At 38.4% G+C, this 21,071-nt stretch overlaps 1 long non-coding RNA gene across 1 annotated transcript in view; it reads left to right on the forward strand.

Annotated features, from left to right (window-relative positions):
- LOC144290103 (uncharacterized) overlaps positions 1–20,724 on the forward strand; it is a 54,629-nt gene extending 33,905 nt beyond the window's left edge. The window contains exons 2-4 of the long non-coding RNA XR_013357938.1: positions 18,925–19,062; positions 19,393–19,614; positions 19,736–20,724. This is a non-coding gene — a long non-coding RNA (uncharacterized LOC144290103). The remainder of the gene's footprint in view (positions 1–18,924; positions 19,063–19,392; positions 19,615–19,735) is intronic.
- Positions 20,725–21,071: the final 347 nt, after the last annotated feature.

The raw sequence follows: 21,071 nt of genomic DNA on the forward strand, positions 1-21,071 counted from the left end.
ACCCCTGCTTGTGCTCCCTCCTTCTCTCTCTGTCAAAAAAGAAATAAAATCTTTTAAAAAATAATTTGAGCTCCAATTTGACTAAATTAAGTGCCATTTTTACATTATCAAAGCTTTTTTTTTTTTTCTGATGGCTTAGACTACTTCATATTTCTTTTGGCAAACTGATGAGCTAGGGTTGTAGTTTATTTGTTAATGTTTTAGTCTCACTAAGGAGACTGTAAAAATGATTTAAATTAAGAAGAGATCCTGCTGTCAGTTCCAGAATGAAAACCATGTGCCTTCTAAGGAAAATCTCTGAGGCTTCTTTTTGTGTGTGTGAGTGTGGGCAGCTCAAAAGCCAGCAGCCAAATAATAAAACTAAAAGGAATATTTACAGATCCATTGCATGCAAGTCTGTTCTTTAGGTTTGTGAGGGAGTTCTACTTAACTTTTTTATTTCAGGGCTTTTGGCGCAATTTTAAATAAACAGCACACATCCATGTGGGAGCAATGAGGAGGAACTGTAGCATCTGGTATGACTTTAAAAATAACTTCCTACTTATATAACTGAGATTTCAGTAAAGATCAATGAGATTTTTCAAGGCTGAGACCTGAGGTTGGATAGCATGAAATAGTTCCTTTGGAAGCTGTTGATTCATGTAGCAGTGCTATTTTGAAAGAAAAACATTCTTATCCAACAAGCAGATGTTAACAGACCATGGCCCTAGAGTCGTAACTCTAGGTTACCGAGATCCAAGTTTGTGTTCTCAGCTTCATTTACAATCATTAAGAGCCTTTTACTTTTAATTACTTCTTTATTGATCTCATAGCACACATTTCTCCCAGTCTGTACAAAATGTCAACTTAAGTGGAATAGGCAAGGTCTGCATTCACGATCCACAATCAAGCTAGCCTGCTTCCCTACCACACGGAGTGGTGGCCACTGGTTCATTGCTTCTGGATGGCAACGTTATTCACGATGTCCTATGCTTCTGAGACAAAAACCACTTTACATCTTTAGCAGCTAGGGCCTGTGCTGCTTTGGAAATATGATATTGTAGAACTCTCTTTAGTTTTTCACGTCTCGGGAGCTGTGGAACATGTTGAAATCAAAACTTACTTGTCGCCAATCCAAAAAATATTCATTGGGTTATCTTCTAAACTTTCATTACTCCCCTAAAGAATTCTGAGCTTTGACAAGTCACAGTAAGTGTCTTACTATCTCTGATGATTAAGAGCTGTCTAAATATTGGGTTATAGAGCCCAGTGTGTAATACTGGATATAATCCTAGGTCCTTATGCAAAACTTTTTTAGGGGCGTGGATAGGATTAAAAAGTGGGTGCCCATATTCACTTCCTGACAAACTATAAATTCCTTCTATGACTTATTTATCTTGTGTTCCCTTTTTTAATTCTCTATTTTTTTTTAAAAAGATTTTATTTATTTATTCATGAGAGACACACACATAAACGGGGGTGGGGGGTGGGGGCAGAGACACAGGCAGAGGGAGAAGCAGGCTCCATGCAGGGAGCCTGATGTGGGACTCGATCCTGGGTCTCCAGGATCAGGCCCCGGGCTGAAGGTGGTACTAAACCACTGAACCACTGGGGCTGCCCAATTCTCTATTTTCAATGGCATATGAACTTGCTGCTCCCATGAAATGAATATGAGGTTCAGGGGAAACTAAATTATTGGAACTGATGTATATTTTAAAAAGAAAGGTTTATAAAGGTGTACCTGCACATAGCATCCAAAAGAAGGAAGGACAGGAGGAGAGCACATGCTTTGAAGGCTGCAGGGATGCCCAGCCCATGTTTATGGTCTGTCATTCTATCATCTGGTTATTAGCAGTTCATTTTGCTCTTATGGTTGTTTTTAATAAGTCCTATCTCTTTTGAGTTCCAGGAAAATAATTTGTGTATCCTAATCAGCCATCTCTGCCTTATTTAGTTTAATTATGCACATTTTAGTCATTCTTCTACCTCAAATAATCAAATTACTGTGCTAATAAAAAGAGACTGCATTTACATAGGCCACAGACTCTACTATCATGTGCTATAAGAAACACTGTTGCTTTCCTAAAGTCATATTAAATGTAATAAAGATTTTTTTTCATGGAGAAGGAAATGGGCGCTGAAAAATTTTAGAGAAGCATTATCAATGTGGAAAAAATTAAGGGAAAGAATCATGGAGAAAGGTTTAATAAAATACTTAGAAGACTTACACCTCTTTTAGATGAATATATACAAATATATATTTTAAATATATATAATATAAAAATATATTATAAAAATATATTATATAGATATATAAAATTTAAGTAAATATAAATTTAAATATTTCAATAAAACTCAAATAATACTGGTTTACTTTTAGCTATTTATTATACCCCTAACATGTGCACAGAACTCTGCTGGGGCCCACAATGTGGCATTTAAACTGGTGCCCAAATTTATGTGTTCTCCAGGTGACTGCCTGTGCCAAGTATTGTTTGGTTTGTCAGATTCCCTTCAAGTTCTCTCTTAGAACCTTGGTAATAGCTAAAGGATGGGATGTAGCTGTTAGCCATCTATGATGCTGACTCTGAGGTTACTGTAATGGAAACTAAGTCCTAGGAAAGGACTTGAAATGACCTTGTTGTTAAATTGCACCTGAGGACTGAAATTCTCCATGCTGACCCGATCCCAATCTTTGTGTGGCCTCTTTACCGACTACATCGTCTTCCTGCCCCATCTTTTTCATCATTTTCTGATACCTGCTCTCAAAGCAGGCCTCCCAGCCTTCCAAAGCAATCTTTTATATTCCTGGTGTATGTAAGGCCTCCTGGTTTATTTTGAATCTATCATTTCCATTTGTGCCTTTATGGACAGAAAAATTGGAGACACAGTGAGTTCTTTTTTTATACCTTATTGTGTTTTATATTTCCCTCCTCTGTTGAAAATTTGCCATCCCATCCCATAAAATGCAATACAGTTACAAAGACAAACCAAGCCCAGCATATTCACATTTGGTCATTTCTTTCTGAGTATTTCTTTCATCCTGCAATCTGTTAACGGGCTGTTCTGGTTGAGTCAGTGCTGAGACTTATCAATGCTATTCGTATGAGGTTTGACAAACTTTCTCTAGCACCTATTCCAAAAGTAATTTTTGTTTTTTCTTTGTGCTCTGTGCAGGCAAAGCCTTTTTAACTGTCACTGAATCCTTGGGGATGCTCTCGGCTGCTTGAGAGAAATATTCCTTTCCGGAAAAAAATGATCTGTCAGGGTAGGCTAGACTCATCAACAAGTCCTTGTAGTTTTCAACCCATCACATCTAGACTGTTAGCAGCACCTGTAGGCATTGGCAAGGAGGGGAAGGGGAAAATGTGAAACAACTGTGTTACTAGGGTCTCTTGCCTCTATGTTCCTGTACTAAAAGGAGATTAGATGAGAAGCACCAGGAGACAGTAATATAGTGAAGGGACATGCTCTAAGGGGGTGCTTTTCAAACTTCAGAAAGCAGGAGAATCACCTGGAGAGCTTGTAAAAACAGGATTCTGAGACTCAGGTTCTGTAAGTTTAGAATGTGGCCAGAGATTTTGAATTTTGATAAACTCTCAGTTCATCTAATGCTGTAGATCTAAGGACCACACTTTGAGCAGTTCTGTTCTAAAGTGGTGAGTCTCAAATTTTATTGAGCATCACAATCAACTAGGATTTTTGTCTTTCTGACTTATTTCACTTAGTGTAATATCTCTAGCTCCATCCACATCATTGCAAATGGCAATATTTCATTCTTTTTTTATGACTAATACTCCATTGTACATATATACTACGTCTTCTTTATCCATTCATTACTCGAGGGACATTTGGGCTCTTTCCATAATTGGCTATTGTAGATAATGATGCTATAGACGTTGGGGTGCATGTATCTTTGAATCAGTAATTTTGTATCCTTTGGGTAAATACCTAGTGGTATAATTGCTGGATCTTAGGGTAGTTCAAATTTTAACTTTTTGAGGATCCTCCATAATGTTTTCCAGAGCGGCTGCATCAATGTGGTTTCCCAACAACGGTGTAAAAAGTGTTCCTCTTTCTCTGCATCTCTTGCTAACATCTGTTGTTTCCTCTGTTGTTAACTTTAGTCATTCTGACTGGTGGGGTGATACCTCATAGTTTTGATGATTTGATGTAGACTTTTTTTTTCTTTTTGTAGAGTTGATGATCACATGCGGAATTTAAAAAACAAAAATAGGGGAAAAAAGAAAGGAAAACCAGGAAACAGGCTCTTAACTATAGAGAACAAACTAAGGATTGTTGGAAGGGGGATGGGTGGGGAATGGGCTAAATGGGTGATGGGGATCAAGGAGAACACTGGTTGTGATGAGCCCTGGGGTTGTATACAAGTGATGAGTCACTAAATTGTACACCTGAAACTAACATTACACTGCATGTCAACTAACTGGAATTTAAATAAAAACTTGGAGAAAAAAAGAATCAACTAGGAGTTTTAAAAACATACATTGCTGGGCTCTGCCCTTAGGTATTTTGACTCAGTAGTCTGGGTGAGGGCCAAAGAATTTGCATTTCTAACAAGTTCCCTGGTCCTGCTGATGCTGTTGGTGCTGGACCACGCTTTGAGAACCACTGCTCTGAAGAATGGTGTTAAAGGAGAGTCACCAGCACTGTGTAAGGAGTCCATGGAGTCTGTCAGTCAGGGCTTTGGGACATAGCCAATTTGCAGACAGACTGAGGTACTCTTAAACAACAACAGTGACAGTTCTAGCAGTCCACAGGATCACTGGAGACATTTGGAGACATGTTCTATTTTGTTCAAACCACGTTTTATTTGAATCTCAAAGAGCAAGATAACTTTGCCTGACATTTGGCTTATAAAATTTAGAAAAAAAACAAAAACAAAAACAGTGTCCAGGCATGACTCATTATATGTAAGATAATCTCTCTTTTGAGGACTTGCAGGAAGGCATCAGAAGATAAAAGGCTGAGTAGGACGCTGTCTTCACCCGTTTGGGTGACTAAATGGTGTCTGGGGACACACTATTACCTGACTTAGGCTCTGTGAGTAAAGGAAAAGAAGGAAGGCATTTGGTTGTGACATTTAATGAGGGTAGTTAAAACAGCCCAAAGAACCCCATCTTGGTTGTGTTTTGGAATGGAATACTTATCTGTTTTAACCAAAATGTGGAGGCTGAAGTATTTTCAGCATCTCAGGAGAGTTATTCTCAGAATACCTCAAAGTAAATCTCTTGGTAGTAATTATTCATATACATTTCAGTTCAATCTCAGAAATGAATCTCTCTAAGGGAACTCTGTATTCAAATCCTCCTTTGGAATAAAACCTGTGAGAAGGATCTTCTCAGCAGGAGGTTGGGAATTAATCCATCATGGGAAAGATTGATTAGAATCACATGGTTGATACAATTCATGTGATCCCAATCACATTAGAACCAAATGCTACACATCCTCCTGTTATTCTGTTGTGGCTCTTAGGTGAGTCTCTCTCCCGCCCCAACTCCCTTTCCTTCCATGTTGAAAATTGTAGCCAACCTTGTGGATGAAAATATATGGGATTCCTTCAGGATGTCGGGGTAGAGAAAAGGTAATTAAATACTGGATTTGAGCCTGGTGTATTAAGATTACATTCATAGATTTTATCCACTGAGGGTTTTTATCAAGTCAGGCTGTGTCTTTCCCTCAGGCCATGTTTTTATCTCGTGGGAATCTTGGGGAGACAGTTAAGTGGTTGAGCACAAATTGTTTCTCCTTGCTGGAAATAACTCAAAGTGCATATATGCCTTATCAACTATAGGTAAATTAGGTCACCTTTCCATACACGAAGAAAACACATATCTTCATCAAAAGCTTATAGAGGAAGACAATTACAATAGACTCCATCTGTGAAAATCCTTTGGGACATGGAGAGGAGATGCCAACTGTAGCTTAAATATGTTTGCTTGCCAAGTCAAAAATTCTCTCCCAAATTTGGGCTTCTTCCTGCTAAGTCAGGAATTGGAGTTTTGGAAGCTGGAGAACTAATATTATGCTTCTCAAATTATGCCCAGAGATGATTGCTTGAATTAACTACATCACTATTAAAGTGATGGCAATCCTAACTTTTGGCTCATTACCCTTTTGGAAGGTAGTGAATTTGAAAAACATCACATTGAACTTCTCTTTAATGATCCAACTGAAGATAAATTTAGATAAATATCAAGAATTAGTCAATGAAAAGAAGAGCAGTATCGAATAACACGGATGTGATTTGCATTTATAACACAGTTCAGCTCAGCTCAACAAACACACTGAATGTATATTATATTCCAAGTACTGGTGATACAAAGATGAATAAAACATTGTTTATGTTTTGCTTAATCCCAGTTAAGGGGTTGAGGGAACTGATCTAACAAATAATATGTGTAGAAATAGGGGTGGAATGTAGCAGGGATAATGAATATAGACATTGGAGCCAGATAGACTTTGGTTATTTACAATCCCAGGTCTTGCTTTGATTTTGTGGCTTTAAGTCAACTAGTTTACTTTTCCTAACCAATCTTTGTTTTATCATCTGTGGTACAAAATAGGCATTCAACAAATGGAAGCTAATGTTAATAATTAGAACTATGTATTGGTACAGAGATAATAAAGGAGAGAGAATGCTTCCAAGTGGAGATTGTTTTGGTAGGAATAGGAATTCTCTAGGTAGATAATATTTGTGAATGGACTCTGGGTAGAGCAAATAAGACTTCCAAATGCCTATGCAGGGGAAACTGTAAAAATCAGTTTAATGTTTTTTTTTTTTTTAAAGATTTTATTTATTTATTCATGAGAAACACAGAGAAAGAGAGGCAGAGACATAGGCAAAGGGAGAAGCAGGCTCCATGCAGGGAGCCCGATGTGGGCCTCGATCCCGGGTCTCCAGGCTCACACCCTGGGCTGAAGGCAGACGCTTAACTGCTGAGCCACCCAGGCATCCCAAGTTTAATATTGTTCATTCACTATTTGTGCACAGCAATTAGAGATGGTGCTGGAGAGGAGGCAGGAGTTGGCTCCTCATCACAGCCTGGACTCTGTTAAGTTTGGACTTGATCCTTTAGGTCAGAGATTGAAGATGTACTTTTCTATAATTTTTTTTCTGTTTCAGTTTTGTTTTATTTTTATGTCCCCCAGTGTTTAAAAATAGATTTCACTTAAAACCTCAGATTTATTCTGACTTCTTTTGGAGATTTACCACAAAGAATCTGCATTTGCTCATGGCAACGACTGGTTGAAGCTGAGTGAAGGCTGCTCCCTCAAAGAGATATATGCCGTCTTGATGAGCAGTGAGGAAACATGGAGGTTTTAAGCAGGTTGGTTTTGTAGCAGGGAATGTCATAGAACTGTCCTTATCTGCAGTTGTGGGAGAGGAGGCCAGAAATTGAGAGCGGTATTGAGCATGACACCTTTCAGGACTAGGTTAATGGAGGAAGGACTTGTACTGTTATTCAGGTTGGTAGATAGTTGTGGGTTGTTTTTGTTTTGTTTTTTAAGCAAAATGAGATTAAAGATTAGGAGAGGGGATAGGAATGTCATATATGGACTCAGTGATTGTTATTGGTTGGACAATAACCCTAGCAGAATAAGATATCTGATTTTTTAAAATATATCTCTTAAGAAAAACAAAAAGTAAAATTAAGTGGCAATATAAAATAGGCAGCCATTCCCAATGTCTTTTCTCACCTCTTCTCAAAACTGGAAACTCCCCTTATCCCCTTAACCAGCAAGAGTGGATGGAGAGAGAATGTCTATGGTGGATAAAGAACTCACAACCAGCAAACCTCAGCATACAACTTGGACACCATAAAGATATCCAAGACCCAAAAAAGAGCCCAGAGGCTTGATAATTGTTGGGTGAATGCCCGCTACCCAAGAAGGGAGGAGGAAGTAGTAAAAGCTCTAAGCACAGGGAAGGCAAGAAGAAGATAATATTAGGAAAGGAGAGGAAGGGGTCCATGAGGAGACCCTACCGTTGGAGGGAACATCCATGTGTAGACATGCAGCACATCTAGGAAGGGACTTTGAAGGATGGGAATTAGATAAAGTAGGGATACAAAGCTATTCCAAGTCCACCCTCCCACTCTATACAATTTGCATTTTATCCTCTGAAACCTTATGTAAAGATCTGTCTGTATCCTTGTGTCATGCATTTAGGTTCACCAGTCAGAAGGAACGAAAATACTATCCCCCACCCCCTGCATCATCCTGGAATGGCAGGCATCTATAATTTTCCTGTTAGAAATCAGGCAGCAAAAGGAGAACCTGGTGGATGTCATACAACCAGGGACGGTGGCAGCGTGCTTCCCTGACCTCCTTTTCTTTTTCCCAGAGGAGCACTATGCACCACTCCCACTGTGGGTTGAAGATAAAGTGCCTGGGTTGTAGATAGATAAGTCACTGACTACAAAGTACAGAGTGAATTGAGACATGCACATATAAGACTGGGGATGGAAGTGGGGGCATCAGTTTTTGTACTAGTTTGAAGGAGGAGGAGGACGTGAACTCAAGCTTGGGTGTATGGATAGAAAGGAGATGGCTTCATGGTATCTCATGTCTCTGGGGTTTTGCATATTCTTGCTTCACCTGGACTGGATAGGGTGCCCTCACTCATGTATCCACTCGAATTCAATGTTACCTCCACAGTGGAATCTTCCATGAGAAGATTCAAGTATTCTTTTTTGTATACTTTTTATCTTATAATTTTCATAAGGAGGTAGTTTCATAAAATAGGTAGTCCTGTCTGACTGCTCACAGGAATTTAAGTTTCTTAGATTTAGGGCACAATGTCTTGGAGAACTGTGATCACCTACATGAACGTGACATAGTTACCTGGACTAGGAACAGAAACCACCTGTGTCAATGTGAATTAGGGTTTTGTTCCAGGACACATTTGCCCAAAAAAGATGAGACTGCAAACTAATAAGTAGTCTCACTATTTGTGTCAGGTAATACCTGCAAATCAGTGTATCTGAGACAGCAGTTTGCTCATCCAGGCAAATGGCTCACTTATCAACAGCAAGGACCTTCATCTTGCTGTAATGACTAATTGTAAACTCTTCTGTCATGACCACTGCTCAATCCCAATAGGTTTTTGTTTTGAAAAGACACTTCCTGAACCATTTCTGCCTAGATCCCTAACTTCTATGAAGATCTGCTCTTTGGTGACCATGGCTAAGACTCTATCAAGGTGATGTTCTCCTTTAGAATAGGAAAGGACGTTGTCTGGTGGTGATGTTTTGAGCTATTAAACATCTTTTAGTCTTAATGCTGCCTAGACTAGCATACAGTGGTGCTTAAAATTTGTAGAAATAGGCAGTGAGAGAAAATCAACATGACACGGTGCTCTCATCGGATGAGGGCAGATGAGTAAAGAGTCAGGGATGCTTCCAAAGTACTAAGAGTGAACTTGTGCCATCATTTAGGATGGAAAATGCAACAGCAGATTTTCAATGAGAAGATACTGATTTCAATTCTAGACTGAGAGTTGAGTTGAGTTTGAGATTTCTGCGATGTGAAAATAAAGATGTCTAATTCCGTGCTTAATGATGGGAGGCCCCAGGTATGACATTTGTCAGGGAGGTTGGGCACTTGTTTTTTTCATCAGTGGCTTCCAAGTTAGGTCTTGAGACACAGAGCATCAGCACCACAGGGGAATTTTACTTGGAAATGCAAATTTTGAGGCCTTAAGGACCAACCCATTGAATTGAAAACCCTCTGGGTGGGGTTGAGCTATTTGTGTTTTAATAATCTTTCCAGGTGATCTGTTGTATTCTTTTTGACCTGTGTGTCTTAAGGAGTCAGTTGCTTAGCCTTTCTCACCCTGGGTTCCTCAAATGTAAAACAGGAATACTAACAGCACCTACCTCCTTGAGTTCTCATGGTGATTAAGTGAATTAATATATGGAAAGTGCTTATATCTGTATTTGTTTGCTGCTTTAATTTTTTTTTAATCTCTTTACAAATTCATTGCTCTTTTATTTGCCTGACTAAATATTTCCTGTCTTTACGAGTCTCTCCTATGTTTCTACCAGTGAGCTGTAGCATTAGTTATCACATTGCTTGGCCTACAGGACATATTCAGTAAATATATTAATTGAGTGAATGCACACTCCAGTTTTCATTTCCTTATTTCTTGTCTGAGTTTTATAGCTTTTATTATCAGTATCACTTGTTTTGGCACTAAATTAGACATTGTTATATTTATGCCTTGTTTCCTAATTGTATTATAAGCGCTTGAAGGGGCAGTATTATGCTGTACTTATCTTTTCCACCTACACAGCACCTGGCACAGTGTTGACAATATAAAGGGAATTCAGTAATAATCTGTGTAAAATAAAAGAGAAGACTTGATGTTTTTTTCCTCTCAAATTCATCTACCCTGTTAAATTTCTGCAATTTCTTATCCTCACCCCCGCAATGGCAGCAATTTCAAAATCCTAAATCTCTACTGCCACTTTCTCCTGAGAGTCACAAGATGAAAAGAACAGCGATTCTTTTCTTATTTCTGGTGTCATCTGGTAAGATGGCTTTTATTATTTTGAGCCTCCATGTCAACCTTATAAATTCAGCCTAATATTTCTAAAATTATTTCTTGAGTCAAAAGCTAGGGGATTGTGAATGACCTGTTACTTTTAACCAGAATAATGATGTGCCATCTGTATCTCTCTAGAAATATACCTTTAAGGCTAAGGTATGATGTTACTTATACTTGATATAGCCTTATTTTTACCAGCATTTTGCTTCAGCTTTTCCTTAGCTCTTCGATAAGCTCCCTGCTTTGTGCAGTGCTGAGTTGAAATTCTGCTAGCACAGAGGATTGAAAATATCTCTTATGTAGTTAAGCTCCTTTAAGAATATAGAAAATTAATGTAATGTGTATAGTGAAAAAGGCCAGCTTTGGAGACCTACAGATCTGAGATCAAAATTTGAGGTCTGTTATAATTTTTTGTATGGCCTTCAGTAAGCTATTCAACATGTCTACTTACTCATTTTTAATTAGGGACATAAATTTCACCTTATGATGTTATATGAGGCAATTAAATAGCACAAGTTATGTATTGTACCCAGCACATGGAGGATATTCAATAAATGGTGGATATGATTATAAAACAGAAGAAGAGAGCAACACACTGTATATCTCAGAGACAGAGGCCACTCTAGAGTCTGCATGGTATCATTATAAAATAGCAACTCTGGTATTGTGGACACTATTTCTAGTCTAAAATTCTATTTAAATTCTGTTTAAGAATGTCCCCATCAAAGCTCAGATCACTTTAGATAATCTTCAAATAGCATCTCCTAATTAATTATATAACTGGAGGGTCTTTTCATACAATGGAAATCTCTCACACTTTTCCCCTAGAAACTCCATCCACTGGTCACCTGTGACTCAGTTATTGGGGAATTTTCCGACCCTTAGGGAAAGTCTGCTACAGCTAACTGGTTGTTCACTAAGCCCATCTCGGTACCTCCTCCGGAAACCTTGGGTGTCACTCCTCTAGGGTCTGTGAGAAATAGTTGCTGTCCGCAAGGGCTTTCTCAATTTTTTAATAAAACTCTAGCAAGATCAGTGAGGAATAGGAAATCTAGTGACAAGTTTTTTTCTAATCCATAAAGACGTATGTATTCAAGAGGAAAACAGAAAACTCCTCCAGGTAGGCAAGATCTAGGTAGTCCTGGATGGCTGAGGGACTTCTGAAGTTTTTTGTGGAGACAACAACATAGTGAAATACAAACATGTTACATAGTTTGTAAGGAGATAAAGATATATATGTATTTCCCTGAAAATTACTAGAAATAAAATTGCTGATTAACCAGCATCATTTATAGGTGCCAGTGGTTTACTGAATACAGTTGTACCACTGACTCACACATGAGAACAGCTACTACCATTTCTGCCTCCCTCCATCATCTCCTGCAGGGCCCAGAGCTACCTGGGGGAGTAGTAGGGAGGAAATGGCATTCTTGGACAACCTGAGGTTCATAAGTGGAGGCAGGGAGGAGCTAGGGCCAGTTTACAGAAGTCAACTTTACAGGACTCCTATCTAGCCAAAGGGCAGACTTGGCTCCAGACCTTCACATTTCTTTATCACATTGCCAAATGGGGCTTCATTTACATTAATAGGCTTTCTCTATTTTAATTTTTAATTGATAATTAAAGATTTATTTATTTGAGGGGGGGAAGAGAGAGAGAGAGCAGAGAGGAGGGGCAGAGGGAAGGCATCCCAAGCAGACTCCCCACTGAGTGTCCCTGCCTCAATGTGGAGCTTGATGTGGGGCTTGATCTCACAACCCTGAGATCATAACCTGAGCCCAAATCAAGAGTCGGACACCTAACCGACTGAGCCATCCAGGTGCCCCGATAGGCTTTCTCTATTTTAAAAGGCAAATCTCTCTAAGGGATCTAGAAACTCAGGTCATGCACACGTTGGCATGGATTGCTTATTTGAATTCAGTCAGTTATTACTGCCTGTTTGTCTAGATTATGAAACCTATCAGAGATGTGTGATGGATTGAATAGAAGAGTAAACCACTGGCACCTATAAATGATGCTTACGGCAATGCAAATTCTAGCTAAACATACTTTGTGCTGTAATTAATGTTCATTCTCTATCCTCCTCAGGAGAAAAGTAACGGAGTGTTCTTCATTCTTGTATAAGGATTGTTCCCAATCCTTTCCCTTAGGACTATAAAAGAGTATGTGTGGAGTCAGAATAGTCAGATTGTTGTCGCTATCAAATTTGTGTTTGATTTATGAAGCTCCTTCTAGCTTCTGTGCTTCCTAGTTATTTCAGTGCTCTTTCTCTGTCATGGTGTCAGTGTTTTGTTTCATCAACTCTTTTACTATCTTGAAAAATTAGTCTACATTTACTTTTATGTCCTGTCTCCCATTCACTTTTCAAATTTTGCAATCCAAATTTTGTCCCCATCATTTTACTAATACGCTTCTCAAAGCAGTAACGTCTCCTCTTATTAGTCAAATTTGAAGGTCTCCTCCCTATTCTCACTCATTCAATTTCACAGCAGAATTGAATCATCTTCTACTCATTATCTTTGATTCAGTGGGGTTTTTCCCATTTCTCAGAATGCTTGATAGAGTCCCTTCTCTTCTAATGCCCATATTCAAAAGTGAGAATTCCTTCAAGATTTTTCTATTGCCCAAACCAGTGGTTTCCAGCCTTGGCTGTACATTAGAATCACCCGGGAAAGCTTTAAAAACTGATGACTGGGTCCCACTCTCAGAGGTTCTGAGTTAATTGTTCTGGGGTGTATCTTGAGTACTGGGAGTTTTTCTTAGTAGCTCCCCAGGTAATTCCAACACTTTGCCAAGATTGAGAATTGTGTTAAACTATAAGAATTCAGATTTTTTTTTTGGGGGGGGTTTCTATTATTTTCTTTGAAATTCAAACAAAATTGTCTAGAGGTCCCATCTCATGGGAAGGCCCAGATTCTTTTTCAAGTAACTGCAAATTCTGAGGGGTAACATTGTCACTGGTCCCCTCTGGTTCCAAGTTCCTAACTTTCTGAACATTTAGTATTATTTGCAAGTATTATCTGCATCTAGTTTCCTAAAGCAATTGGTTCTCTTGCCTCTGGCTCTACAGAAGTCACTGTGTAGAACTTGGGCCCCTTTCCGTCTATCCCTGAGCCACATACAGAAGGCAGTTTTATGATGGCTGCCTTTATTGAAGATTTGGATCAATATAAAGGTTTTGGGTCAATGTAAGAGTTTTATATTAAAGCAAATAGATAAGGGCAGTTTCTATATAGACTCCCAACTTCTGGCCACATACATGAGCCTGCTTTTGCCTCGAAACTTTTCCTGCACCTTAATTATCCTCATATTCTAAGTAACTTAGATTTCCATCCCTTTGACACCTCTTAGAAGCAGTCTTTTTAAACTACTGTCTTAAAAATGGAATAGGATAGTATGTAGATTAATTTTTTTCCTCTGGCATAAATTGCGTCTCCTCATGCCTCTTTCCTTTCCCCTACTGCCCTTAGAAGACAGAAGTTCCTACATTCAATTCTGGTTTTCAACAACATTTTTTTTTTTCATCCTATTACATCCTTTCTTCAGTCATCAGTTGCTGTGGTAGGTAGCATCCAAAAAATGTCCCCTAGAGATTCCCATCCTCTAATTATTCAATCAAACACTTATACAGGTACCACTGTGAAGGAATTTTCCAGACGTAATTAGTGTTGTGGAGCTTAAAATAGGAAGGTTATACTGGATTATCCAAGTGGGCCCAAAATAATTACATGAGATCTGAAAAACAGAGGTCAATGGAATAGAAAGTCCTGCCAAAGACCCAGGAATATGAAGGATCTTGATGTGGGATGAAGACATTTTGACCAATGACATTCTGTACTTTTAGCCCAAGTAGCATGGTAAATGTATGTCTTGCTCACTCCCTGTGGCCCAAACATATAGGAACAAAAGAATATAAAAGTAAGGAGGGAAAGAACCCATTTCAAAAATGAAATAATCATCTCTATGAACCAAGAAGGTAATAGAAGTGTGATTCAGTGAATAGGGCTGAATCATCCATTCATTGGTCCCTGAGTCATTTGTGCATGAGATTTGCCTGAGATCTTGCAGGTTAAAGGATGGGAGAAGGGAAGTCAGAAGCCAGAGATTGGGGTAGGACTGCCTCCCTTTATTTTTATTTATTTATCTATTTATTTATTTTAAAGATTTTATTTATTCATGAGACACACACACACACACACACACACACACAGAGGGAGCAGAGACACAGGCAAAGGGAGAAGCAGGCTCCCTGCTGGGAGCCCGACATGGGACTTGATCCTGGGTCTCCAGAATCACCCACTGGGCCCAAGGCAGCCGCTTAACCGCTGAGCCACCCAGGGATCCCCTGACTGCCTCCCTTTAAAAAGGAAGGTTAAAAATAAAAATGGACACACTTTACCTTTGGGCTTTGACAAAGCTCTGGGCTTAGTGCAGCAGACGGTAACAGACACAACCATAGAACCAGTAACTTAACCAAGGGATCCTTTGTTCTGTGACCAAATCTACAAAATTTACAGTATCCCTTATAGAGACCCCAAATCATTGTGATAAGGTTCTGGTCTGGGGTTTTGGAGGGCTGCATGAAGCAAATGAAAAATCAGTAGATTGATAGGGATATGGTGGGGGAGCAGCATTGAAAAATGAAAAAAGGAAATGCCTCTTACAATGTATTTATAATCTGCCCATCCCCCCTCCCTTAATCATCCTGAAGAAATCTAATGTCAGAATAGACAGACAACAAAATCAATGGTCAAAGCAAGAATTTATTCCAATGAAAAGACTTAAAATGAGTGTGCTTGGGATTCAAAGAAATGAATAAGGCATGGTTTCCATTTTAAAAAGGCAATAATTAGGGTTACCTAGGTGGCTCAGTCAGCCTTCCACTCAGGTCATGATCCTGGAGTCCCAGGATCAAGCCCTGCACAAGGCTCCCTACTCAGTGGGGAGGCTGCTTCTTCCTCCGACCCTCTTCCCTCTCATGCTCTATCTCACTCTCTCTCTCTCAAGTAAATAAATAAAATCTTTAAAAAAAGGCAACAATTACTAATCAACACCAGCCCAAAACAAAATAGATATGAAATAGAATTGATTATAATTCTTAGAAATGAAAAATACAGTTATTGAAATAAGAAAATAATTATTTCAGTTACATATTATGATCTTTAAAAAACATGCCAAAACTTAGTGGTTTAAATCAACAGCTCTCCCAGCATTCTGGTTCAGGACCTTAGGTAGTACTTAATTAGTAGCACTGGCAAGGATGACTTGATTATAGTCAGCTGGGCTAGAAGGTTCTAGAAGTCTTCATTCATAAGTCTCAGGGGTTTACCATGTGTGGCTCTTTTCTATCCACATTGTAACTTATTCATTAGTCTGGTTCATGGTTTGTTAAAGCATGGTGGCTAGTTTTCTTCAGAGAGTTTAAAAACAGATGTGGTTGGCCTTTTAAAGAACTGGAACTGGCACAGTGTCACTTCCGCTATGGTCAGACAAGCCATAGGGCTAACCCAGGTTCATGGGGTTAGACATAGATTCAGTCTATTTCTTTCAAGAATAGCAAAGTCTCATGGCAAAAAACATGTGGGATGGAAGATAGTGTGTGGTAATCTCTGGAAACACAATCTACCACAATAGTTGACTGAATAAACTTTATAGAAAAACAGTGAATTGGAAGATGGGATTGAGAAATTAACCAGAAACAACATGAAGAAAAGATACAAACCAAATTAAAGGGCCGTTAAGAGAATAGATTGATAGGTACAATTGAGTGAAGGACAAAGAAGCAATATTTGGTGAGATAACTGCTAAAAATTTTTCCAAAACTGAAGAAATGATGTGTCCTAAGATCACAGTAACTCTGGATAGCATGTAACACAAATAGTAATCTAGACCTAGGAATACTATAATGAAATTGCAAATGTCAAAGTAAAAAAGAATTATTTAAAGCTCTTAGTTACCCATCAATGGAATGAGAAATAAAACCTGGACAGATACATTCCAGAATGAAATACAATATTGTCAGTGTATTTCTCAGTGTAACTGAGAATATTATCTTCAATCTAGAACTTCTATCTAAGACATAAATCAAGGTTGTTGGCAAATATAAGACATTTTCAGTCATTGTAAGCCTTAAATGTATGGAGTCCAGTTAACTTTTCAAGACAAAAAAAATCAACTGAAAGAGAGGGATACAAGAAATAGTGTCAAATACCAAAATTTGTTAAAATTACAGTACGGTTAAAAAAGATTACCCAACAATTCTGTTTTGAAAGTTGTTGATCCTAGGATTTTAAACAAAATAATTAGATGAGAGTGGTTGACATAAAAGACTGCTAAGATCCTTGTCATTGTCAGGAGGAAGAAGAAATTGTGGAATAACTATAGGTTTTGCGAGAAGAATTTATGGTTGATTATATGTGTTAAATTTTTTTAAATACATTTATTTCTTATTCGTGTTCAATTTGTCAACATACAGAATAACACCCAGTGCTCATCCCATCAAGTGCCCACCTCAGTGCCCATCACCCCCAGTCACCCCCACCTACCTCCCCTTCCACCACCCCTAGTTCGTTTCCCAGAGTTAGGATTAGGAGTCTTTCATGTTCTGTCTCCCTTTCTGATATTTCCCTATGTGTTAAAATCTAAGGTTAAGACGTAAGATTAAAAACCAGCAGAAGTTTATGTAGAAAATAAAGAATACTTTATCAAATCACCCAAAGGCAAAGGATGAAAAAGAAAAGAACAGGAAAGTAACAGAATGTAAAATAAAGATGTCAGAAATAAGTTCAAATATGCCTGAAATCATATATGGTTTAAGCTCCTCTATTAAAGATAAATGGTTGGATTAGATTTTTTAAAAATCAGGTATATGCTACTTTACAAAAAGAGAGCTGCATAGCATACAAAAAATATAATTTAAAGCAAAAAGCATGACTAGGAACATGGCACTATATAATAATACAATGAATAGCCTATCAAGAAGATCTAATAATTATTATGATTTTTTTCTTTCACAACGTAGCCTCTAGATATATAAAACCCAAGTTGACAGAATTTGAGACGACTGGGTAGGTCCACAATCATAGTAAGAGATTCAAAGGTATTTTATCATAAGTGTGTAACGTCTGCTAGTGTGTAACAGACCAAAAGTTGATGATGGTGTATAGCAGAACTTTTGTGAATTCCATGGGCTGTGTACAGGTGTGCTAAAGTACTGTCCTCACCCTTGTGATTGCTGGGTGGGCAAGGAGGTCTCTGGAACATTCCTCCATCCTTAGCAGTTGGGAGCTGCCTCAGACATTTATAAAACAAATCATGTGCCGGCTCAGACTGGTGAGCAGACTCAAAACAAAATAAAACACCAAAAAATTCATAATACCTAGCACAGGGAACAGTCAGAAATTAGTATATTCATACATAGATTCAAGCTGTTGAAATTGGTATAGACTCTCTTCACTATAATTTGGGAACATTTTTAAAAATCTTTGGATTTTTTTCATATATTTTGGTAATATGGAGTAATAACAATTATGGAGATTTTTGTTGAGTAGAGTTACACAAATGGGTAAGAATATACATCTAAGGACGTTCATCATGGGGTTATATGTAACATAGAATAATTGAAAATAACTTGAGTGTCTAAATAGATAGAACTGATTAAAATATCATACAATTATATGATAGAATAACACATGGTATTAAGAGTGATATAGGAACAAACCAGAAATTTATGGGGTTTGTAGCACAGCTTCCCTAATCTGAACTTGTGAGACATTGCTAAATGAATTGAAACAGTTCTTCTCGCTTAGAACATGGTCTCAGAATCCTTTTAATATCAAGCTCTAAGCAGCTATAATCAGGATCAGAAATAAAAGGAAACGTGAAACTTATGAGCCATACCTATCCTTAGAGGAATAGCTAATGACACAGAAAAATGTTCTTTATGTATTGTTAAGGGAAAAAAGTAGATTACCAAGGAGTACACACCGATGATTACATTTTCTTTAAAGAGCATTCATGCTTACCTATGTCTAGATAAAAATGTTGAATGTGAAAAGGAATTATTTTCAGGTGATAGGATTGCATGTGATTTTCATTTTCATTTATTTTCTATTGTGAGGCTGTATTACTTTTGAAGTAAGAAAAATGAAAAGGATCTTGACTTGTTCATTAAGCCCTAGCATCTAAAAATCCTTTCTCATGTTGAATCCCTTTCTACCTTGACTCCCTGAGGGGTCCGAGACTCTCTCCTCCCACTTACCAGAGTTTGACCTCTGTTGACATGATCTGTGTCTGTGCATCTTTCTCCTCAACTAGATTGAAGGCTCTGGAGTGTAGTGACTTGTGACTCAACACAAGTGGTTTGCTATTCACAGATGCGAGGACACATTTTGTTGAATCGAATGGACCTAGTTGGACAGCATCAACTCCATGCACCCTACGCCTGAGTACAGAGCCCGCAAGCAAACATTCTGATTCCAAGTGTCTATGGAACTTGGAGAGGAAAGACACTGGTGAGTCAGACTCAGTGGACTTGAGTCCCCTTGCAGAACTCTCCCCGTGTGACATTTTCATTTTGTGCAGGTAAAGGCACATATTTCAGTTCTGCTTTGTGGACCTCAGTAGTGTGGATATTTAGGCAATACTTTTCCAGTTTTCTGTCTGTAGAAAGTCTTAGAAGTTCTTGCAAGACAGCAGAGGAGGACTGTTTTCACCTCTGAACCCTCAAGGCTATGATGTGCTCTTGTTAGAAAGGCTGAGCTGGAGTAATTTCTCCACGGGACAGAATAGATTCAGTGATCTGGGAAAGCAGTTCCCGAACTCTGATGCCTTTGTGTCCTCAGGACTAATCTGGTGGAAGGCACATGAAAGCAAGGAATCTAAACTCAGGACCAGAAGTGGAGTGGAAGAGAGAAACTTCTGGGACCTAATTAATGGAACACACAGAGAACTTGAGAAGCACACCCGGCCTGGGAAAACAAAAACAAAAACAACAAACAACAAACAAAACAAAACAACAACAAAAAAACTCTGGAGCTGAAGAATAGGAATATCATTATTTCCAGGTGAATTAAATGAAAGATTACCATCACTTAATTTTTTTTTTCCCCTTAAGTTAAAGCTTCGACAACAGCAGCAAATCCCAATGCTGAAGTCACTCTTGTTTTCATTGCTTTGCTTTTATAGGTCCTTACCACATCCTTGCAGGAAAGCAAGAGCGCCTTCTTTTTAATGATCCTCCAAGAAGGAGAGCACACCAATCCCGAGTTGAGTGACATGTGCTTTAAACAGAGAAAGATGGACATTGCGCATGTACCTGGCCGTGAAATTAAAGACCAGGCCCTTTTGTTCTATACTTCATAGATGTGAGACTAATGGCCCTGGTTCTCGTTATAAAACTTGGTGTATGTGACAACTGCTACCAGCAGTGGAGTTATAAGCATTAGAAGATTTAGATTTTGCCTAAAGTTGACTGCAGTCTTTCCAATGGCTGGTGGGCGGTGAAAGTGGTCATTTGGGGGGCAGTATGGTTAGGTCTCTATCTGCATATGAAATTTTTTGAGGTTCATGAAGAATTGGATAAACCACATCCATGCAACCAGAGTACCAATCTCATTACAAATTTTCCGGTGTTCTCTTCCCCAGAGCCAATCATGTAGCCCCCCTCCCCTTTTTTTTTCTTCAGAAATCTTTATTTTTAAATCTTTAGTTGTAGACAAGGAACATTCTAGAGCTAAACTCATCTGGATATCTGACAGTTCTCCAGGTGAGAAAACTGGAGGGTTGGAATTTTGTTAGTAAATGAGCTGATCTAGAACATAAGCCTCCCGACTGGCTGGGCCTTTCTCACCACATGGTTTTGCTGCCCTGTGGTTTGTGGATCTGTGTAGATTCACGGCTGAGTGTTGCTGGTCCGTGATGGGACAAGTAAAAAAAGTGAAAGCAAACATTTAGAAACTTTTGTAAATATGTTGACACATGAGCAGACTAATTTGTTCAATGTAGTAATAAAATGCTTTGGACTTATGATTTCTTTTGTTCATGTAGGAAAGTTAAATTTCAGAAAATTTTATTAAAGTATGCTTGACTTACAATGTTAGAGTAGTTTCAGGTTACAGCATAGCGATCCAGTAATTCTATACACCGCACAGTGCTCACCGGGTGGTCCCCCTCTGTCATCGCACAACATTATTGCAATATTTTTGACTATATTCCCATGCTGTACTGTTTGTCCCTCTGACTGTTTTATACTAGAAATTTGGATTTCTTAATCCCCTTCATCCATTCTTTCACTCTCCTCCCATCTGGAAATCACCAGTTTGTTCTTGGTATTTATGAGTCTGTTTTGGTTTGTTTATTCTGTTTCTTAGATTCCACGTATAAATGAAATTATATGGCTTTTTGTCTTTCTCTTTCTAACTAATTTCACTTAGCAGAATACCCCGTAGGTCCATCCATGTTGTTGCAAATGGCAAGATTTCATTCTTTTTATAACTAATATTCCATGGTGTGTGTGTTTGTG

The sequence above is a fragment of the Canis aureus genome, chromosome 2 (genome assembly GCF_053574225.1).
Source record: "Canis aureus isolate CA01 chromosome 2, VMU_Caureus_v.1.0, whole genome shotgun sequence".
NCBI lineage: Eukaryota > Metazoa > Chordata > Mammalia > Carnivora > Canidae > Canis > Canis aureus.